The sequence below is a fragment of the Patagioenas fasciata genome, chromosome 1 (genome assembly GCF_037038585.1).
Source record: "Patagioenas fasciata isolate bPatFas1 chromosome 1, bPatFas1.hap1, whole genome shotgun sequence".
NCBI classification, from domain to species: Eukaryota; Metazoa; Chordata; class Aves; order Columbiformes; family Columbidae; genus Patagioenas; species Patagioenas fasciata.
The window spans coordinates 209,347,372-209,366,849 of NC_092520.1; the positions used below are offsets into that span (position 1 = coordinate 209,347,372).

General features: G+C 37.9%; 1 protein-coding gene across 1 annotated transcript in view; it reads right to left on the reverse strand.

Annotated features, from left to right (window-relative positions):
• Positions 1 to 19,478, reverse strand: part of CELF2 (CUGBP Elav-like family member 2) — a 558,210-nt gene that overhangs the window by 381,956 nt on the left and 156,776 nt on the right. The window lies entirely within an intron of this gene.

The following is a 19,478-nucleotide window of genomic DNA, read 5'->3' on the forward strand; positions in this document are numbered from 1 at the left end:
TGAGGTGTTTCTAGTTTTTTGTTTCTTTTTTGTTTTGTTTCTTTTCTCTCTCTTTTTTTTTTTTTTTTTTTGATGGTGTATGAGCCAAACAATTATGTCCTGTGCTAAATTTCTCTTTATCAGATAGCAGGAGGGTTTCTTCATTCTGCAACACTGGCAGAAGGAAAACACTTCTGTAGTCCGAGGCAGGGCTTGCCCTTCCTAACCCAAAGGAAAGAAAGAATAGAAAAGCTCCTTGTATTTGCCAGACATGTTAAAAAAGAGCTTCTTGCACACCCCAATCTGTTTCTTTCATTCCTTTCGGGAGAGTCATGGGTCAAATTTGGTAGAGAGGAAAATAGCAGCTGTTAACTGTTCCAGCGCCACAGTAGATTGAAAAGCCAAAGCTGACACTGTCTTTTAATTTCCATTCTTTTGGTGTCAGGTCATACAGTGAACACCAAGAGGTCTTTATGAATCCTCATGAAAAGGTTATTGTTCAGGCTGCCTCCATAACATAGTCTAGAAAACAAAAACTTCGGTAATGACCTTAATAAGTGCTTTGTTATGAAGGCCTTGTTTTCACATGAACCACAGCTGCATTTATACAATCTGAATGTCACCTTATGCAGGCTTGAAGCATAAATCTAAAGTAAGTAAATTATGCTGAATGCATAATGTAAAATACTTAGGAAACTATATCTGAAGAGACAAAGGAAAATTCGTGGCTTTTTACACCTATATGTCTTTAATAGGCTTGTCATATATTTATCTCTGGTTTTCCATCCATCACAGAAGTCAGAGGATGGGATGATCATTAGTAAAGGACTAGATGGAGATATTCAGTTAATTCCTCTTAGTCTTTCTTCCTGATATTGAGAAAACAATGTTTTAATCTGTGCCCTACTCTCCCATCTGGGAGGGATGGATACCACCCTAGCAATATACAGAGCAGAACACTAGGAACTTTCAGAAGAAGACATAAAAATTGGCAGCTTTATGAAATTCCCTCCTTTCCAAGATTGTTGTAAGTCTAAATCAACTGAAATACTGGTTCATGATTCAGTGTAAAAGAACATGATCTGTTGAGACAGATGGCTTCCAGTGCTTCAAAAATTTAAGAGTTGCTGTACCAAAGCAAGGAACTCCTGAAGCTTTAAAAAATGGCCACTTATACCATACTCTTTGAAATGAAAATAATTTAAATCTCCGAAGTCCTAGAAGAAATAAGGGGAAAATATCAAAATGGAATAATTACGAAACTAAGAAAATGGTGACATAAGTCTTCAATTTCTGAGATTCACCTTTATTAGACTACATTCAGGAGAATGATTTTGAAAGCACCAACCACAAACACCTACTTTGTACATGGAGTTTGTGTCCTTTAAACACAGAGAGCAAGAGACACAAGGTCCCCCGTGACAGTGTGCTTTGCTATTGACCTAAAGATGATGACATGCAAGTAGGGAAAGAGAAAATTATTTAGATGGCTGAGCAGTCACATACATATTTCATATAAAGGCACGGACAAGCATCCTTTTAGCCTGTGTATGAACTGCAGCAGCTCAGGCTGAGTTTATGTCTGATGCTGGTCAGGATTCAAGATTTGCTGCACTCACTAGAGATAACACTGTTCTGTTTTTCCTTCCTGTTAGAAAGGCAGGGAGATCTGAAAAAAATGAGGAGACTGCTTTTTTGCCTTAACAGCTGTCAGGAGATTTTTGTAGGCACAGAAAACGATTAAGTGTCCTGATTCTGGGCATGTAACTCCCCTGAAGCTTTTGTTTTGAAGTGCTTATCTGTGTGCATAGGCACAAACATCTACAAATCTATGTACAAGTGTGTGTGTACATCTAAACAAAAGCACCATGGAGCACACTGAAAGAATCTGTTTCCCTCCTGAGAAAAGAAAAAACATTTAATCCCTGTGAAAACAGTACAGGAGACAGTTTCGTAACAACATTACTTCATCAATAGTAGTCTGAAATGAAATACAATTTATCCATATAAAAAGTTCACTAAAAACGTCCTTTTTCTAATTCAGGGGAAATCAGAGAAAACTTTCTTTTTTCTTTTGCTTAATTATTGAGTGCAATTATTTGCCTTTATCATCTGAGGTAACTTCTTTTATTTGTGAAAAAGTACTACCATGTTTTTTTGTTATTGATGACTACCAATTTCAAAAAAAGCATCATGTAAACTTTCATTCATTCCCATGTTGGCTATTCCATTACTTCCTACATAACTTCATGAAAGTTTTATATCTTTCAAAGCATTAATAGCTACCCTGGCACAGATTACATTATTTATATACATGGGTCATATTCACACGTACAGTTTGTTTACTAGAGATGTTTCCCTTTCGTTCAAAAATATTCAAAATCTCATGTCACAGTTTTCTTCCTTGCTGACCTCATTTACAAAAGCACAAGCATGGTTAATGATTTTTCTCCCAGACAAGGTCTATGCTGTGATTCCAATAAGGACAAGCACAGGTTCCTGTGTTGAAAATAAAACATTTTCATGACCTTCTAAACCTCAGGCATAAACGTTCATTGCTTCATCTGACAAAATCCAATCAATAAAGACTGCAAAAAGAGTTAGATTAAGAGAATCAGCTTTCTAGAATGTTACACTGCCCTCTATACACTGGATGTCTGGAAAACTGCATATTGTACAATTTGGCCCATAAAGGAGCAGGGAAAATATCCTTGTTTTCTCATTTGGATGTCTAATTTTTATAGCCCAAGCAAATCCATTCTTTGGAAGCTGCAAGACCTAATATGTGCTGAGTACGCTAAATCTCGATTGGGTTGGTTGCCAATAACTCATGGTTTTTTAATGTCTGTCCTGTTTGCTGAAGTATTCTCTGAGCTGATCCACATCCACCAATGGTAGAGCTTCCTTTATCCAGCCTTTCCACCTGGTCTCTGACTCCTTAGATTACTTAGAGCTAGTCTTGCTAGTCAAGGCTTAGACAAAGAAGATATTCAGTTTCTATGTCCTGTGTAATGAGGTTCCCCGTTTCACTGAGTAATGGGCCCACATTTCCCCTGGCCTTCCTTTTATCAGCTGTGTATTATAGCAGCTCTTGTCTTTGACATCCCTGGCCTAATTCTATATGGGATCTAACTTTCCTAACCTCATCTCTGGATGCCTGGACAATGTTTCTGTGTTCCTCCAGGTTACCTGTCCATGTTTTCACCCTCTGTATGCTTCCTTTATGTGTTTGACTTTGACCAGGAGCTCCCAACATTTTTGCCTGACTTCTGATTTGTTGGGATGGAACTCTCTTGAGCTTGGAGGATATGATCTTTGAATATGAACCAGATTTCTTGGACCATTCTTTCTTCCAGGACCTTATTCTATCTTTGAAGATGTCAAAATCTACTTTCCTGAAGCCCAGGGTTTTGAACTTGCTTTTCACCCTTCTCCCTACCCTCAAGATCCTGTACTCCACAAAAAAGGTTGTGTTCACACAAACTTATTTTCAAATTATGGGTGCTGCATCAAAAATTCACGTTCATTTTGTGATGTCAATAGTGAGTTCAGGCTTCATGTTGACATTGATGATAGAACTGGGCCTAGTACTTCTCCCAAAATGCAATCATCCAGCTGAGTCCTGCTTTGAGATGTTAAATGGCCTGTCTTCGATCCAATTAACCTTCAATCCAGTTAACCTCATAATGAATAGTTATAATCTTCCCTAGACTGCCGAGGGATGAAAAGTAAAGAACCTGAGAGTACTAATGCTTTTCCACAGCAATGTCGTAAAGGAATGAAATGGGTATTTTTGACAGAATTCCTGGTTTTTGTTAGTTGCATTGCTATTAGCCAAATATTTTTCAGCCAAATATTTTCTGTCTTTTCTGTTATTTTCCCTTTGTTGACAGATTGAGCAGCCTACGGGTATGTGGGGCAGCCCACCTGCCCTTTTTGAACCTGTGTAACTCTAACATGGCCATGGTATCGCAAATAAAAGTTCCCTTTCAGTGCAGATTAACCCAGCCTACAGATTTGAAATGATCCATTCCCAAGAGGTGTTTCTAGCTATCTACATTTTCTAGAAATATGAAAAAAATGCCATTATTCTCAGGTGATGTGAACAAATCTTCCTGCTATTTTTTGAATCCATAATGAAAACATTTTTCACCCAGCATCTAAAGAAACCTATTGCCCACCTCTGCCTTTCTTACAGTGATATTAACAACTTTATCTCTGGCTATTAATGACCAAGAATTCATACACAGGTGTTAAGGTGTTAAGAAAAAGTTTTAAAAGAACATTTTAAAGGAGTATACAGCCCAACACAGAGGAGCAATGTCACTTTTTATCTCCAACTGCATGTGCTGAAAGTTTGCCAGCTCTTGCTGAGGCAAATTCTTACTTTCCAGCTCCCATCTGGCCACTCTCCCTCCCTGTCAGAGGTGACAACCATTTTAGCGAAACCACCCGAACTGATACCTCTGTCACAGTTCAAACTCACATCCGAGCAAAATAACTGCCCTAGAAAGTTGTCTTGACCTGAGTAGAAGGACAGCTTTTGATACCTGGAATAGAAAACCAACACTTAATACATTAATACACTACAGATTCTTTAATTTCTGCTCCAACTGCTGTAAAACTTGGCATGAGACTGGAGAAATAGTAGCTGCAACTTCATCAGCCATTGAATTTGGCAGCAAGGAAAGCTTTACTGAGATCAATGAAGTGTTACGGATCATGATTTATTCTGGAGCTCTGCTCGGGGGAGAAAAGAAGCGAAGGTGCTCTCCCCTCTGCAAGCACTGCTTGTGGATTTATTGAGAGCTATCATGTAGAGCTGAGAGACAAAATTCAGTGTGTATGGATACTCTTTGAAAGACTGCCAAAGGCTTTAGAAATAAGAACATAAATTGAAGGTGAACAAAGCTGCAATTGAAACTATCTATCTCCAGCAAATATAATTAAGAAAATAACCTAGTGAATGAAAAATACATTGGATTTTTAGAAATTAAGTCATTTTCAATAATAGAGGAAAAGGGTTCCTAAAGGCAGGAATTCCCAAATTAAAGAGTGATATAAGAGCCATTTTCAAGTAAATAGTCTGTCCCACAGCCAAAAACTGTTACTACCTTACCGGCAACAATACCAGCATGTGGCAATAAATGTTCACAGTCCCCTGAGCTATAGGACTGCTGTTTGCTCCTGGCACACCTTCAGCTTCTCCCACTTGGTCTCAATCCTAAAAGACACCCCCCACCTCCCATTATGGCTTTGTCTTCTCTATTAGAATCTTACGTATTTCATAACTTTTGATTTACCTCTATTACCGCTTTTTTTTCCTCATTTTCTCTTGCTGTATCTCTATCTATCTATAATTGCTGTCCATACCACTGAGATGGCATAAGCTTTTAGACAAAGGTGTTCTCTTTCCTTCACTGTGGAATTACAGTATCACAGTATCACAGTATGTTTGGGATTGGAAGGGACCTCAAAAGGTCATCCAGTCCAATCCCCTTGCTGAAGCAGGAATGCCTAGGTAAGGTTGCACAGGAACATGTCCAGGCGGGCTTTGAGTGGCCCCAGAGTAGGAGACTCCACAGCCTCCCTGGGCAGCCTGTTCCAGTGTCTGTCACCCTCAGTGAGAAGAAGTTTTTTCTCAAATTTAAGTGGAACCTCTTGTGTTCCAGCTTGATCCCATTACCCCTTGTCCTATCATTGTTTGTCACTGAGAAGAGTCTGGCTCCATTCTAATAAACCATGAATAAAGAACTTAATATTTTCCAATCAGTTTCATTCAGAATTTTTCACCTTTGGAAAACTATATATTTTAAAATACCAGTATGTGTATGACTATCAGGGCTGTACTCAATTTGCTGTACTGAATGTAATTATGTCATCATCATTTATCCTTAGGCAACCACTAACTTCCTGTCTAGAGACAAATTCATTTTCATCCAACATAATGAAGTCCAGAACAGACTTTGTTGTCATTGAGCACAATATCATTTATGTTTGAAACATAAAAAGTACAAACAAATCATCCTTGATATTTTGCCACCAACTGCATCGCTACATAGCCAGGTCTCAGAAACTGAAGTCTCCCATCACACCTCTATTCCCCTCCATGCATTAATGACTGATGCTTATGGAATAACACATTCTGAGGTTGGATTTGTGCCTCTTATTTGAAATAGTTGAGTGGAGACACCTTTACAGCACCATTAGTTACATCACTGGTTGATGTATACTTTCAGTGCTGCTAACACAGATGCAGGTAGTGGTTTTAGTATAGTTGCACCAGGGGAGGTTCAGATTGGATATTATTAAAAAATTCTTTGCAGAAAGGGTTGTCAGGTGTTGGAACAGGCTGCCCAGGGGAGTGGTGGAGTCACCATCCCTGGAGGTGCTTAAAAGACATTTAGATGAGCTTCTTAGGGACATGGCTTAGTGGTAGAGTTAGATTATGTTTGTACTTGATGACATTGAGAGTGTCTTCCAACTGAAATGATTCTGTGATTCTATGGTCCATGATCTTATGAACCTGCACGGAGCTCCACAACACTAAGGTTCTTGGCACCTCTTATTCCATCCATCCATTAATTCCATCAATTATCTCAATTTCAAGTACTTTCTCTCTAGCAAGTGTATTTAGTGGTTTGCATAGACTCATTTTTTGCAGCCTTCTCTCTAAGCAACCTGGTGTGATGCAGCTTTGAGCACAAGGTTTGATTAGAAACCTTTTTAGGTTACTTCCAACCCCAGTCTCCTTATGGTCCCCAAATCCTCTCCAATAACTTTTTTTCCCCCCCCACTCCACCCATTTTAGACTGGTTATGGGTAGAGATACTAAATCTATTCAAATCAGCAATCCGTCAACAAGACAAATGCATTGGATTTTTCCACACAAAATCCTGGTTCCCTTGCTTTATAATTCATAGGACTAGCACTCACATGTAAGCAACAAGAAAACATATTTCTTTCATATTCACAGCCACATAGGTTCAATTTTGAGTTTGGACTGCCTGGACCTTCACAGTGCCCTACTAAACAAGCTAATTTAAAGCCCTCTAGGCTGCTCCAGCTATTATTTAGCTGAAACGTTAGTATTGTGCTGTACGGTTCATCAGCTGGGGTTCAGGCTGTGCTAAGCAGACAGACAGACAGTTTTCACCCAGCCCTGAGCACTGATATTACCAGTTGTCTAGTGGGGAATGGGGTGAGACCAATCTCCGACATGTTTCTGTCAGGTTGTGGAGTCCACAATCCTGGAAAACTGGTCTTTTTCCAACATGCACAGAAATTTCTACTCTACTTCTGCTGTAACCCGTCAGAGCCATCCTGACATGCCCTGTCTTTCGCTCTGCAGTTTGCCTTCCAATGTACAGCTAATGCGGGGGTAACATCTGCTCCCCTATATCCTTCCAGGGCTCAAGGAGCAAGAGGTGGCGATGAGATTATTAAAAAAAAAAAAAAGTAAAAAACCAAAAAAGCAATGGTGTAAAGCACGCGTTGGGGCTCTTCTGAGGATTGTGTAGCAGCTGAGGTCCAGGGATCTGAGGGATGTGTCATTTGAGCCAGAAACAAACTTTCCCCACCAACTCCCCACCTCAGATGAAAGGAAAGAAGGTCAGAGCCAGACCATCTGGACAACTCTGTGGAAACAGAAGCCTGCAGAGAGGATTGGGTCACCCGCAATGCTTAGCAGAAAACAAAGCAAAACAACTTGCTCTGTAAACCTTCCTCGAACATGCTCATCAACAGTTATAAGCTCATTTTGTATCAGTGAGCATTTGCAATGATTAACCCTTATTTCCACACTCCAAATGGGAAAGAAGGTTAAACTGAAGAAGAGTAAAATATTATGAAGGAGAAGACACTATGAACAAGGTGCTACTATGAAGAGGATGACATTAAATTAATTATTAATTATTGCCGTTGAAGTTTGCAATAGAAGACATAGCACTGGTTAGAAAGTGATATAAGGATTCAGAGTGCTCTACTGTTGTCACACTACCTTACTGTATTCACAAAGGGTTCAGAAGTTAAATTTGAAATGGAAATTCGTAGGAGAGACAACTGAACAAACAGGATAATATGTCACCAGAAAATGTAGATTTGCTTAGCTTGCGAACCTGGATGAGAATCCCAAGACAATTTCTCCATTGATCATATTCCTATTGCTATACAAATCTTCTCCTGTGCAGTTTACTGTAAAGCAGTCCAAATTAATGATTTTTACTTTATTATTAGAAAATTTCCAACATTTGTAGCTTTCCCAATTATCACTTTCCATTAGCCTCATTACCCAATCTAGTTATTTTTTTGCTAGGATAATTTCAACATTTCTTCAGTTTTGAATCACCTAACAATAAAACATACAATGGAGAGAAACTGGCAATTGTTGTACAGAGTCACACTATTTATTAAGGAAAGCATGGGCCTTTCTCATGTTAAATAAACCCTAAAAAGGAAAAAAATAATTTAAAACTCCTGTTAATGTTACCGCACCTCTTACCACAAGAAACAGCATATTTCCCCTCCAATATTGTATTGCCTGTGAAGATTGTTAGGGAAAGAGGTATTGTAGTTGGCACAATTAAGATAAAAACCGTTGGCTAAAACTCAAAGTACTCTGTTTCTAAACGAAAAAATTATGATTCCAGAAAGCTTAATAAATTAGAGAATTTCTGACATACACTTCCCATATTCATTTGTTTCAAGTAGATGTATGTAAGTAAGGAACGGCTGGTTTCATCAAAACTGTGATGTCTGCTTAATGAAATCAGCTCTGTTAATTTTACTTTTTGATGTTCAGGTTTTACAAAAGGTATATGTACATTTTTTGAAATTGCAATGGAATGTGACAACTATTACTGTTTCCTTCTTCTGTATTGCTGCAGAAAGTGTCTGTGTCCACTTATACTGCTGAAAAATGAATTAACCCATACAGGCAGTTTTGGAATCTCTCGAAGTTCAAAAATTAATGGTAGGAAAATTGCTATACAAATAAAAAATATTTTAATTACCCCTGGAATGATCTCTACTAAAGGGATTTTAAGGTACTGGAAATCTTAGGAGGTTTTAAACAGAAAGAATACAGAGGTCAGGAAAATAATCTTCAGATTAAATGAATGTCATACGAATGCATTTGTCAGAGAAAACATTAAGGGCTTCATATAGGAGCTTTCCTTCTAAAATACACGTTAAGTTATGATGCAGAGTGGGTCTGTGCTGTTCAACATACCAAGAAAAAAGTTCAAGTATGTGTCATGGTAGAGGCAAATTTATGTCATCTCTAATTTGACAGAAATACAGGAAATGTGGAAGCGATATAGATAAAACATAAAAGCCTCATCATGAGGTTGAGCAATAGTACAACTCCAAAGCTTAATTAGTTTATTGATTATCTCTGTAAGGATGATGTCCTGTTGACAAAAAGGGTATGTTACCCATCGTCTGCCTATTGTAGTGCTGTAGCAATTTCAGGAAGCTTAGTATATAGATTTAAATACTTGTCTCTACAGCCCATTTGTATAAACAAGTAGCTCAGAGGATTTAGCTAACCCCCATCTGGTTGCTTTAAAACCAGAATACGAAAAATATCAAAGTAACAGAAATAAAAATCATTTTAACCAGTCTCCATCTGGCATTTTTAATAATGGAAATGCAAAGTTACAAAACGTGCCAGCTATGCAGGGTTTATATAATAAGAAAAATTCTGATTAAAAGCATTAAAAAAATTCCTGCACAAGACAGGTTAGCTTAGAGTTTATTTGAGGTTTGGCTAACTTCAGTATTGCAGGAATCTGGGTCACAGTTTAGTATAGTGCAGGAAAAGCTCTTTTCCCCCTAAATGTTGGGGTTTACAGCACTACGTATTTATTACCTTATAAACAAACTTGAAAATAACAGCCCCAACAAACATTAGGGCACCTTTCTTCTGGGTTGGAGACTAAGCCTGAACAAGGAGATTCCTAAAACACCTCCTTCTGTAACTGATGATGTAACATTAATTTAAAATTTTAAAACTCTTTTATGCTATCAGAAATGTTTCTTTTGGCTAATTTGTTTAGTAGCTGAAAGTGTTAAGATTGCTCAGGAAGGGCCTGATCCAATGCTCATTTGAAAGAAGAGAAAAGAAAATAGCTCACTGAATACTTTTAGTTGAATCCCACAGATCAGACTTGCATATTATATTAAGAAACTTGGATGTTAAGACCATCAGTGCAGAAACATTTAATGCAATTTATTTTCTAAGTTAGTCCAAGCCTTTCCACAGTGGGTTTGGAATGATCGTGGTTTGCATTTTTTTCTTCTTCTTTTTTTTTTTTTTTTTTGTTCTTCCCACTTCTCACTTTTGTTTTGTTTCACTTTGAATACTTCACAGTGTTTGTATTTTGAAAGCTGGCCTATTTTCTCTTACAAAGCATCAGATTCAGTTTGTGGTATAAATGCTAAATCAGCATGTGTCAGACTTGTTAAACCTTTTTTATGCCAAGCCTTGAAGGACCTGATAAAATAAAGCTGTAAAGATATACATTTTAATAAAACATTATTCATGCACTGTTAGTCCATAAAATATTCTCATGTACTATATAGAAATGAAAAGCAACATTTCTCTGGCCTAAAGCTAACTTTTTATGACTCCCTTGGTAATTTTTCCACTCTTTAATACCACTTTATTTATTTATTTTACAATAAGCTTTCAGAAAAGGGACGGCATTTTTCTCGAAACATGTGCACGTGCTTTTTTTCTCCCCTGACCTTTTACATCATCAATAGAAAATTTAATAGGGATATGGAAATCAGACAGGGTAACTGCCAGAAGCCATATGTGCTGATCAAAACCCAGAGAGAGCGGCTCTGTTGAGAACGGAGCTGTGGTTGTGTGGTTCAGACGCTGGCCTGGCAGTCGTGAGATCTGGGTTTTCTTCCTTAATCCACCTGACCTGCCCTGAGTGATACCAGCTCTCTGTTTTCTCAACGGGAATGATAATATTTACATTCTCCCATTCTTTTTGTCTATTTAAATGATAGGTGGCTTGAGAATCCTACTGTCTTTTATAGTGCTGATACAGTGTACATCACAGTGCAGTTATTTCAGTTTATGCACTTAGGCGTTACCGTAAGGTAAAAATGCATATTAAGGACCTGAGTACGTTGCTTTAACGTGTGACTCTGCTCTTCTGCAAGTCCATGAGAGAAAGCCCTGGGACAAGGAGGACTCCAGTGCTGGCTTGTAGGCAAAGCCAAACCTTTGTGTGCTTGAATACTGGAGCATACGGGTTTATATTTCTGAATCTGCAAGCCCTTTAACGCATCGGTGTGTCTCAGGTATTCCAACACTGGCTGCGTCCTACAGGCTTTCTGAAGATATTCACTGGCAGGCACATTATATTCAGTAACAGATGTATAGCTATCTCCTGCCATCATTCATGAAATCTCTTTAATTGGTCTGTTTTTCATCTATTTGGACTCTGTTCACAGATGTGACTTATATCTGTCTGTAAGCCATCCATTCAGCTGCATCAGTGGACACGAAGAGCACCATGATATTCTCAAGGACAGAGCAGACTTCCGGGCTTCATGAATGTACAGACCTACAGGACCTCCTGAGTAGGTCCTCTGGATGTCTCCTTCAGGGACTGGTTTTCCTACAAAAGCCCTCTGCTAGAAGAGCAGCTGCCATCAGTATATCAGGCACCACTAGATCCAAACATTTTCTTTGTCCCCACGGCTATTTGAAAATCAGTAAATGTTCTGGGGATATTTGTTCCCTCTTGTGCCCTGATGGCTCATGATGTGGGTCACTACCATTTTCTCTAACAGGGACATAGGTCTCAGATGCGTCACAACCATGTGGACGTCTTCCAGAAGCTCTCAAGAATGCAAACTAGTCAAAGGGATGACCACAACTCTCCTTGAGTTTGGCCACGCAGTTGGTGACTGAGTGACCAGCAATCAAGGTCAACATCTGGACTGAATAAGAAATCTTTAGGAGCAAACAAAGAATTTCCATTTTGAGGCAGCAACAAGAAGTTACTGTGCAAATATCAAGGACTGTAACTGGCTTAACTATAGAACCATAGAAAACCACAAGGACTGCAGGAGATAATTATTTTAATACAGCATGACAAAGTGTTATTTTCTCTTATTATGCAAAAAATGAGGTGCGTGGAGAAAGTAGCAGAGCTGCTGTTGAGAATGTAGTTTGGCTCCTCCACTGTAGGCAATGTTAGCGCAAAGCAACTTGTTCTTTATTTTCTTCTGCATGCCTGAGAGTATTTTTTCCTGTCTTGAAGGAGTCCCACTGTTCTTCCCTGCCTTCCACACCTGCTCTCTTCTTCTTTGTCTGCTGAGCTACAAAGTAAAGCAATAAACATTCAAGGCACAAAAAATCATGTGATTTGGCTCCCAGTGCTCAGAAGCTGATGAACTGAGAAAGAAGGGAAGATGTTTTTTTTCTAATTGAGCCTTGAGTTCCTCTTTCAGCAGATGAACTGATCAAATATGAAGGTTAAATCCATGTTCCAACACACTTGAAGGTATTTTGGTCTGAGGGTGATTTCAGTGGGCATACAGGGAATGTGCAAAAGTAAGTAGAAAATTGTCCTAGGGTTTGGGAGGTGGGGTTTGCTACAGTGGCTTGCTGGGTGATTAATGCAAACCACTTAGAATCTCTTTCCTCCCCCTTGCTGTGCCTTAGGTTCAGCAGGAACAATGACATTTTTCTCCTTTGTACCGATTTGAAAGCTACTGATGAAAACTGCTACTTAAGGATTAGTTAGTAACACAGAGAGGAAATTCTTGGGGGGGAGAAAAAACAACACCAGAATATATGCTTTTTAGTCCAAATGTATACTACATGTTTTTAAGACAGAAAAAAAAAGTCTTTCTCAGAAAAATTACATTTCCAGAAGAACCTTTTATTTTCACAAAACATCTTTTTTTCTACTGAAAGAACATGGATGGAAAATTTCCAGCAAGCTCTGAAAAGAAATTAATTCCTTGTTTTGCTAAACATACTTTTATGCTGTGGTTATATTATTCACAAGCAAAGAGAATCTTAAAAGGAAAGACTGATTGATTTCCCATATCCCTGTAAGTGAAGCTGTTATTACCTTTGCTGCTGCTCAGAAAAATCTCAACAGGTCATAATGTTCCACTGTGTGTCTTAGAACTGAAGGAGCAAGGGAATTCACATTCATTTAAAGATACTGCAGTACTGCCTCCATAAATCCCCTCAATGGGACAAGATGTAGGCCTAGCTTGATGAGATAAAGATAGTCTTTGTACCAAGTTTTCAGGCTTCATTCTAAATAGTCATTGATTTTGTGGGTATACATCAGATTTTTATGTTCTTCTGGATATCATTGTCTGCAATTCCATCCTTTACTCTGAAAAGAGCAGCAATTGATGGGCAACACCCAGAATACATCCTACAACATCCATCTGCTGTGTTTTAGGGTCTTACTATAATGCAATAAAGCACTTTTATTTCGAATGAAGCATGATTTATACTGAAGTTAATGTCTTAAGTGTAACACAACCATACCGGGTAATGTTATCATAGCATATATTTCTTCTCTACAAGTTAACCTACTATCCAACTTGCTTTTGCAATGAATGTTTGCATAATGTAAAACAGCCACTTTGATACTAATGGAAATAAATGGCTGAAAGAACACAAAAAATTGAGAGCTTTTGCTTACTATTTAAATTCTTTCAAATAGCAGTGCTGTGTGAAATTCTAATATACTCTCTCTGCAACAGTCAGATATTAATATGGTCCAAAGATTAGAAAATAACTTAAAAATGTAATTAATACAGCAGCACAATTCTCTGTGATCTGCAAGATACAATGCATTTAGTATAGCAAATAAAACAGCATAAGACAGCCATCCACGTGTATTATACATCTAATCCAATAAAATATGTACATAGATTTACCGCAACTGCTTTACAAACATATTTTCTGCCCTAGATATTAAAGAGTGATGTTTAATTTAATTTTGCAGCTTCTTTACTATTGTCGAGGGCTTTTTAAATGTAATTTCTTCAGAAAATTCAGTTTTAAACCAACAGTAATAAAGCTGACAATTAAATATGTAAGAATATATCCTAAAAAATAATTATTCGTGATTTATAGGATCACAAGTTGGAAAGGACTAGAGGAGATCATCAAGTTCAACCTCCTGTTCAATCAAGGTCAGCCTTACTTTTTCATGGAAAATGTCATGGTTTTGGTGCCTGAATCTTCATACTGAAATTTTGTTAAAGGTTCAAAACTACGAAAATGCTCTTGCTCTCGACAGGCAGCTGCATCCTGAGGGAATCTGTGTGCTGGTACTTTGAAAGGATCGTGTGTTTCCTTAGGGATCTCAGTTTCTGAAGCCATTTTTATGTCTCTGCTTCATGGAAGTTTTGACATGAGCATGTGTTCTTTTGCTCATTTCAGAGGGACTCAGTTTTTAAGGATTTAAAAATTGTGAACACTTCTGAAAGTTTGGTAGGTGCCTGAAATGACTTGCTGTAAATACTGAGATGCTACTACAGTTAATACACCAAAAACTTAAAGTCAGATCAACAAATCTTTTGTGAGTGATCTATAGCCATCTGAAACCTGCTATATAATCCTTGGTTCTCCATGTTTCAGTCTATGCCTTGTTCTTCACATGTTCTTAACATTTTCCATATCTTTATCCAGTTTCTGAGTCCAGTAAGGAAGAGTCAAAATACTGAAAAGGTGGTTACTAAAGTTTTCTGCACTCTTGGGCAAGAGTATTATTATGGCTCAAAGGAAGGTAGTATGCCACTAAATTTAGAAATCACACTGCAGATTTTCGTAATGTTGATAAAGATGAAAGCCCCTGTAAATTTTATTGAAACTGAATCTTCAAACCTTGAAAGTATTTATTCAGGCCAAATAATCTTCCTGATGAGAGAGCCTGGACAGAGTGATGAACAATATGAAATAGATAATTGCAAGATGAAGTCTGAGAACACACTCAAATGCCCTATTCCTTTTCATTGGATGCTATGGAGACTTAATAATATTTAAGCAGCTGACTAGTAAAAGAAGATAAAGAAAATTAATAACAGAAAATAAACAAGAAGATAGATAGTGATTGGGAAACCTCAAAAAATTATATATTTAGAATTCCTTTCTGAGTCTTACTACCTCACTGTTACAAGTGTGTTGACAAAGTGATGGGGTGTTAGTTAGGGGTACCATTAAAAGGAAATAGACACAGTTAGTCAAGGGCTCTACGTAGTGGAATTAGTACTATGCAGGGTTAACTGTGGTACTCAGAGCAGTGCAGTGGCCTCAGCTACCAGCAGGAGCAATCCAGTCAAGAAGCAGAACATTAGGCTTACATCTCTGCATAGCTTCTGTCACCCAAAGCCATTGAAGCCCTGAAGAGCCTGGTCTGACCTTGTTGCTGACCCTGCTGTAAGCAGAAGGTTGGACTAAATGAAGTCCTTTCTAGTCTGCATTAACCTATGAGTCTATGATCTTAGGAACCCAAGACAAAACCAGCTTGGACATCACGATGTGACAAAAGTTTGCAACACACATAAATGAACTAAAATTTGACTTAGAGTTGAATTTGAAGAAAGAACAGGAGCAAGGGAGTAAGGTAGTGAGAGTGGCCTCTTTTCCTCTTCTGCTCATATATGTGCTTTCAGGCCTTAATTATCATATGTTCAATACTACACTAATTCTGTGTGAGCTGCTGTTCAATGGGTGAACAATATTTTCCATTGAGGTGTCAGGGTCAATGATACAGATAATTAGCTAGCACTGTGGTTCAATATATTAATTCTCTCTGAAGTAGTAGTAAAATGTATGTTGACTCTGGTAACCTCAGTGTAGATATTGCAACTTTGTGATAGATGTGGATGCAATAACCTGCTTAAGCTTGTCTACTTGAGATAAGGTGTTTTCTTAAGTAATGATGATGAATGCTATTCTTCTAGGGACCCAGAGAGTGTCATTAAAATAGCTAATATTTTCCAGCCCTCCTATGTAGAACAAGCACTGCTAAAGGGCAGCAGTACTGTCAAATCCTTATAGGCTGGAGCAGGGAATAAAGTAGAGAGAAAACAGAATGAAAAAAGTAGATAAAGGCCTAAGGTGAACTCAGGCCTAATACATGCTACATTGTTTTGTTTGCTTGCTTTTTTCCTTTCCTCAGTAAAAGTATTTCAATAGTCATATTTTTTCAGAAGCAGAACTCCCCCAACTCTCCCCATACTCCTCAGTCACAAACAGAGTTCATCGTCTATCAATAAAAGCATTTCAGCTCTCTCTAGACCTGGAGACACCAGGCAGAGTTATTAGTTCTTCTCGAGCTTATTCCACGGTGCCAGAGTTCAAAATGAAAATGCTCAGATTGCTGGCAGCCATGTCAGAGCCAGAGAACTGCACAGATCTATCCCTGCATCCATCTCTGTATCTGTATAAACACAAGCAAGCACATCCAAGGGTATCAAATTGAGAATAAATGCCTGTGTGTAAAGCATTTTTGTATGACAGGCCTTAAGAAACTAGAGGGCAAATTCTCTGCTGCTGTAATTAGCTCAGTGTTGTTAAACTCCATGGACCTGTACCAGTTTAAAGACACATGAGATTTGACCCCATTACTTTATTTAGTGACACTTACAGTAATTTCAAATTGTCTAGTCTGCATTGCTGTATTCCAACAAGTAACACTTTTAAACTCTGCTAATAACTTTTCCTCCTTTAAATGTTGTGCAAGAACTCTCTTTCCTGTATGATCAGACCTAAATCATGAAAGTAGATGATTTTTTACTTATATGTGTAGCAGTTTCTATCCTGAAAAACACCAATGCAGTTTAGAGACTTTGAGGAACAGTCATCCACTTTGAGAAGACAACTGCAGCTGGGGAAAATACAGTAATAATTTTATATTAATATGACATGAATATATTTAAATAGGAAATAAAACCAATGAAGTTTCTCTCCTTGACACTCTAGGCAGGTAGGAAGATCTTGTTTCTTCATCTTAAAAAATGAGGAAAACCTGGAACTGTTCTGTTATGTATTGTGGATTTTAGGGAATGGATTTGATTTTTGATGGCTTGGAAGACAACATTTCTTATGAAGAATCACTGACATATTGGTGTACCTGGGTTTTCTTTGGCTTGTCATCATGATAAAGACTCCAGTTAACACCTTGGTTAATTCAAAAGATATAGTAGACTCATATCAGATGCAATACATTTTTCTGAGAAGTAGACTGTCCTGCCATTAGGTAAAACTTACCTATATAATCACCCTTCAAGATTGCTAGTTGCAAAGAAGTAAATTAAATACATGTCATCAAGGGAAGAATGGCCCAGTGTAGACTCTGATGGCTAATAACGGTGTACAGTTACTAACTGAGGAGAAGGAAACCCTTTATGAGAATACAAGCCTCTATTGTACAGAGAGACGAAGCAGTCTTCTGGAGTTCAAAATGTGCCACTTATTTATGAATGTTGCTCTATTGCTCTTCTGATGAATACGCTCCTTTCTCCAAGCCAGGCTGCTTTAAATTACAGATAACCTAAAATATTTCCACTTAGGGACATTCTAGGTTTTAATTTCCCTTATCACTTTGAATGGCACAAATGATGTTGCATGCTCATATGATCTTGAATTATAAGATGCAATACACTTTAGTATATAATTATTTTCATTAGCGTTTTTGTATTTCCTACTCATCTCCATCCAATCCAGTCATTCGGTTCCTTTGTGGTAAGGAAACAATGCAAATTTGGACTTCTGCATTTCTGCTAAAGAATGACCCAAATTCATATGATAATCTAGGTTAAAAACTAATAAAATCCTTTGACTTTACATAATAACATTATGAATGTTAATGTGAACTCATTTCTTTTATGCTCAGTTTCATCATCAGGAGAGGCTGAACAGGCCCTTCATGTGTCTTATATACAAAGTCATCTAGATATCTTCTGTCTTGCAAGCTAGCCTGGCCAGTGCTGTAAATAAGGATTTCAAGTCATTCTTGCTATTATTTTTCCCATTTATTACTGTTGAAAGTTCCTCTGAGTAAACTTTAACTAGAGAGAATGTTATGTCATCTGCCAATGTCCTGCTTATCCATTGTGCACATCATTAGCAAATGCATTCAGCTCTGAATGGTGAACCTTTGTGTGCCATCCTGTGAATGTTTTTTAGAAATAAAGAAGTAATGGGTGGAAGGAACGTCAAAGGGTCATTCTTTTACCCCAGGCAGGATCAGTTCTTTCTGAACTATTCCTAACATATGTTTATCTAAACTGTTCTTAAGGTGTCCAGTGATGGAAATTCACAGTCTTCTCAGACAATATATTTCTCTGCTTGATCATTCTCACCATTAAAAAGTTCTTCCAGTGACTAACATAAGTATCCCTTTCTGCAACTTAGACCACGTTATTTCTTGTCACATACAGAATGTGTATGTGGAACAATTCACACTTTTGCCCTTTTCAGCAACCTTTTATGTATTTATTTGAAGACTAGTCCTGTCTCTACCTGGTCTTTTTCTCTTGAAGAAGCAATTTGAACTCTTTGATATCTAATAGGTCAAGTTTCTACACCCATAATGACCCTGCTCTGCCTTCAGCTGACCCAAATATCTCTTGAAGCACAAACTGGAGAGGGAACACCATGCTTCAACTATGGCTTCATCCATACCAAATAGAGCAGAAAGATTATGTCATGCATCTTAAAGAGACTATTCCTATTTGTACATCCCATCATAGCATTTAACTTTTCTGCAAGTGTCATTTTGCTGATAATATGAATTTCAGGAATCCTCATCTTATTGCCTATCATTGTTCTTTTTCTGTAGAGTTGATGATTAGCCAGTTATTCCCTCAAGTCATCTTAGATCTTTCAGGCTTTTTCTACAGATTGTCAAACTTATTCTGAACTCTCACCCTACCAAGTGGTTGGACCTCTTTTCAGTTACTTGGTATCTTCTGTCCTAATAAATACACTTTATTTTCTTCTGTATGGCTTGAGTAGAAATTTCTAGCCATTTCTCTGCCCATCTTATAGTAGTTTAATCTAACCAATGTTTCCCTTCCTTACTATGACAGTGTCAGGTGCAACATTGTCAGAAATCTCACTGAAGTCAAGACTTATAGCATCTACTGCTTCTACCCTATCTACAAAGCCTGTTACCCTGTCAGTGGAGGAAATGAAGTTGGTTTGACAAGATTTGTTTCTGACAAATCCATGTTGGCTGTCACTCATCTTTTTGTTATCTTCTAGGGGCTTACAAATTGTTTGCTTGGTTATTTGCTCCAGGATTTTTCTAGGAATTGAAGTTAAGCTGACAAATCTATCCTCCTTTCCCCTTTTTTAAAAGATAGGCTCAATAATTGCACTTTTCCAGTATTCTGGAACGCCCCCATAAGCTTCCCAAGATAACCATGACAGCTCTGAGATTGTCCTGACAGCTCTTTTTCTCTGATAGTGTTCACCTTGGATGGATATC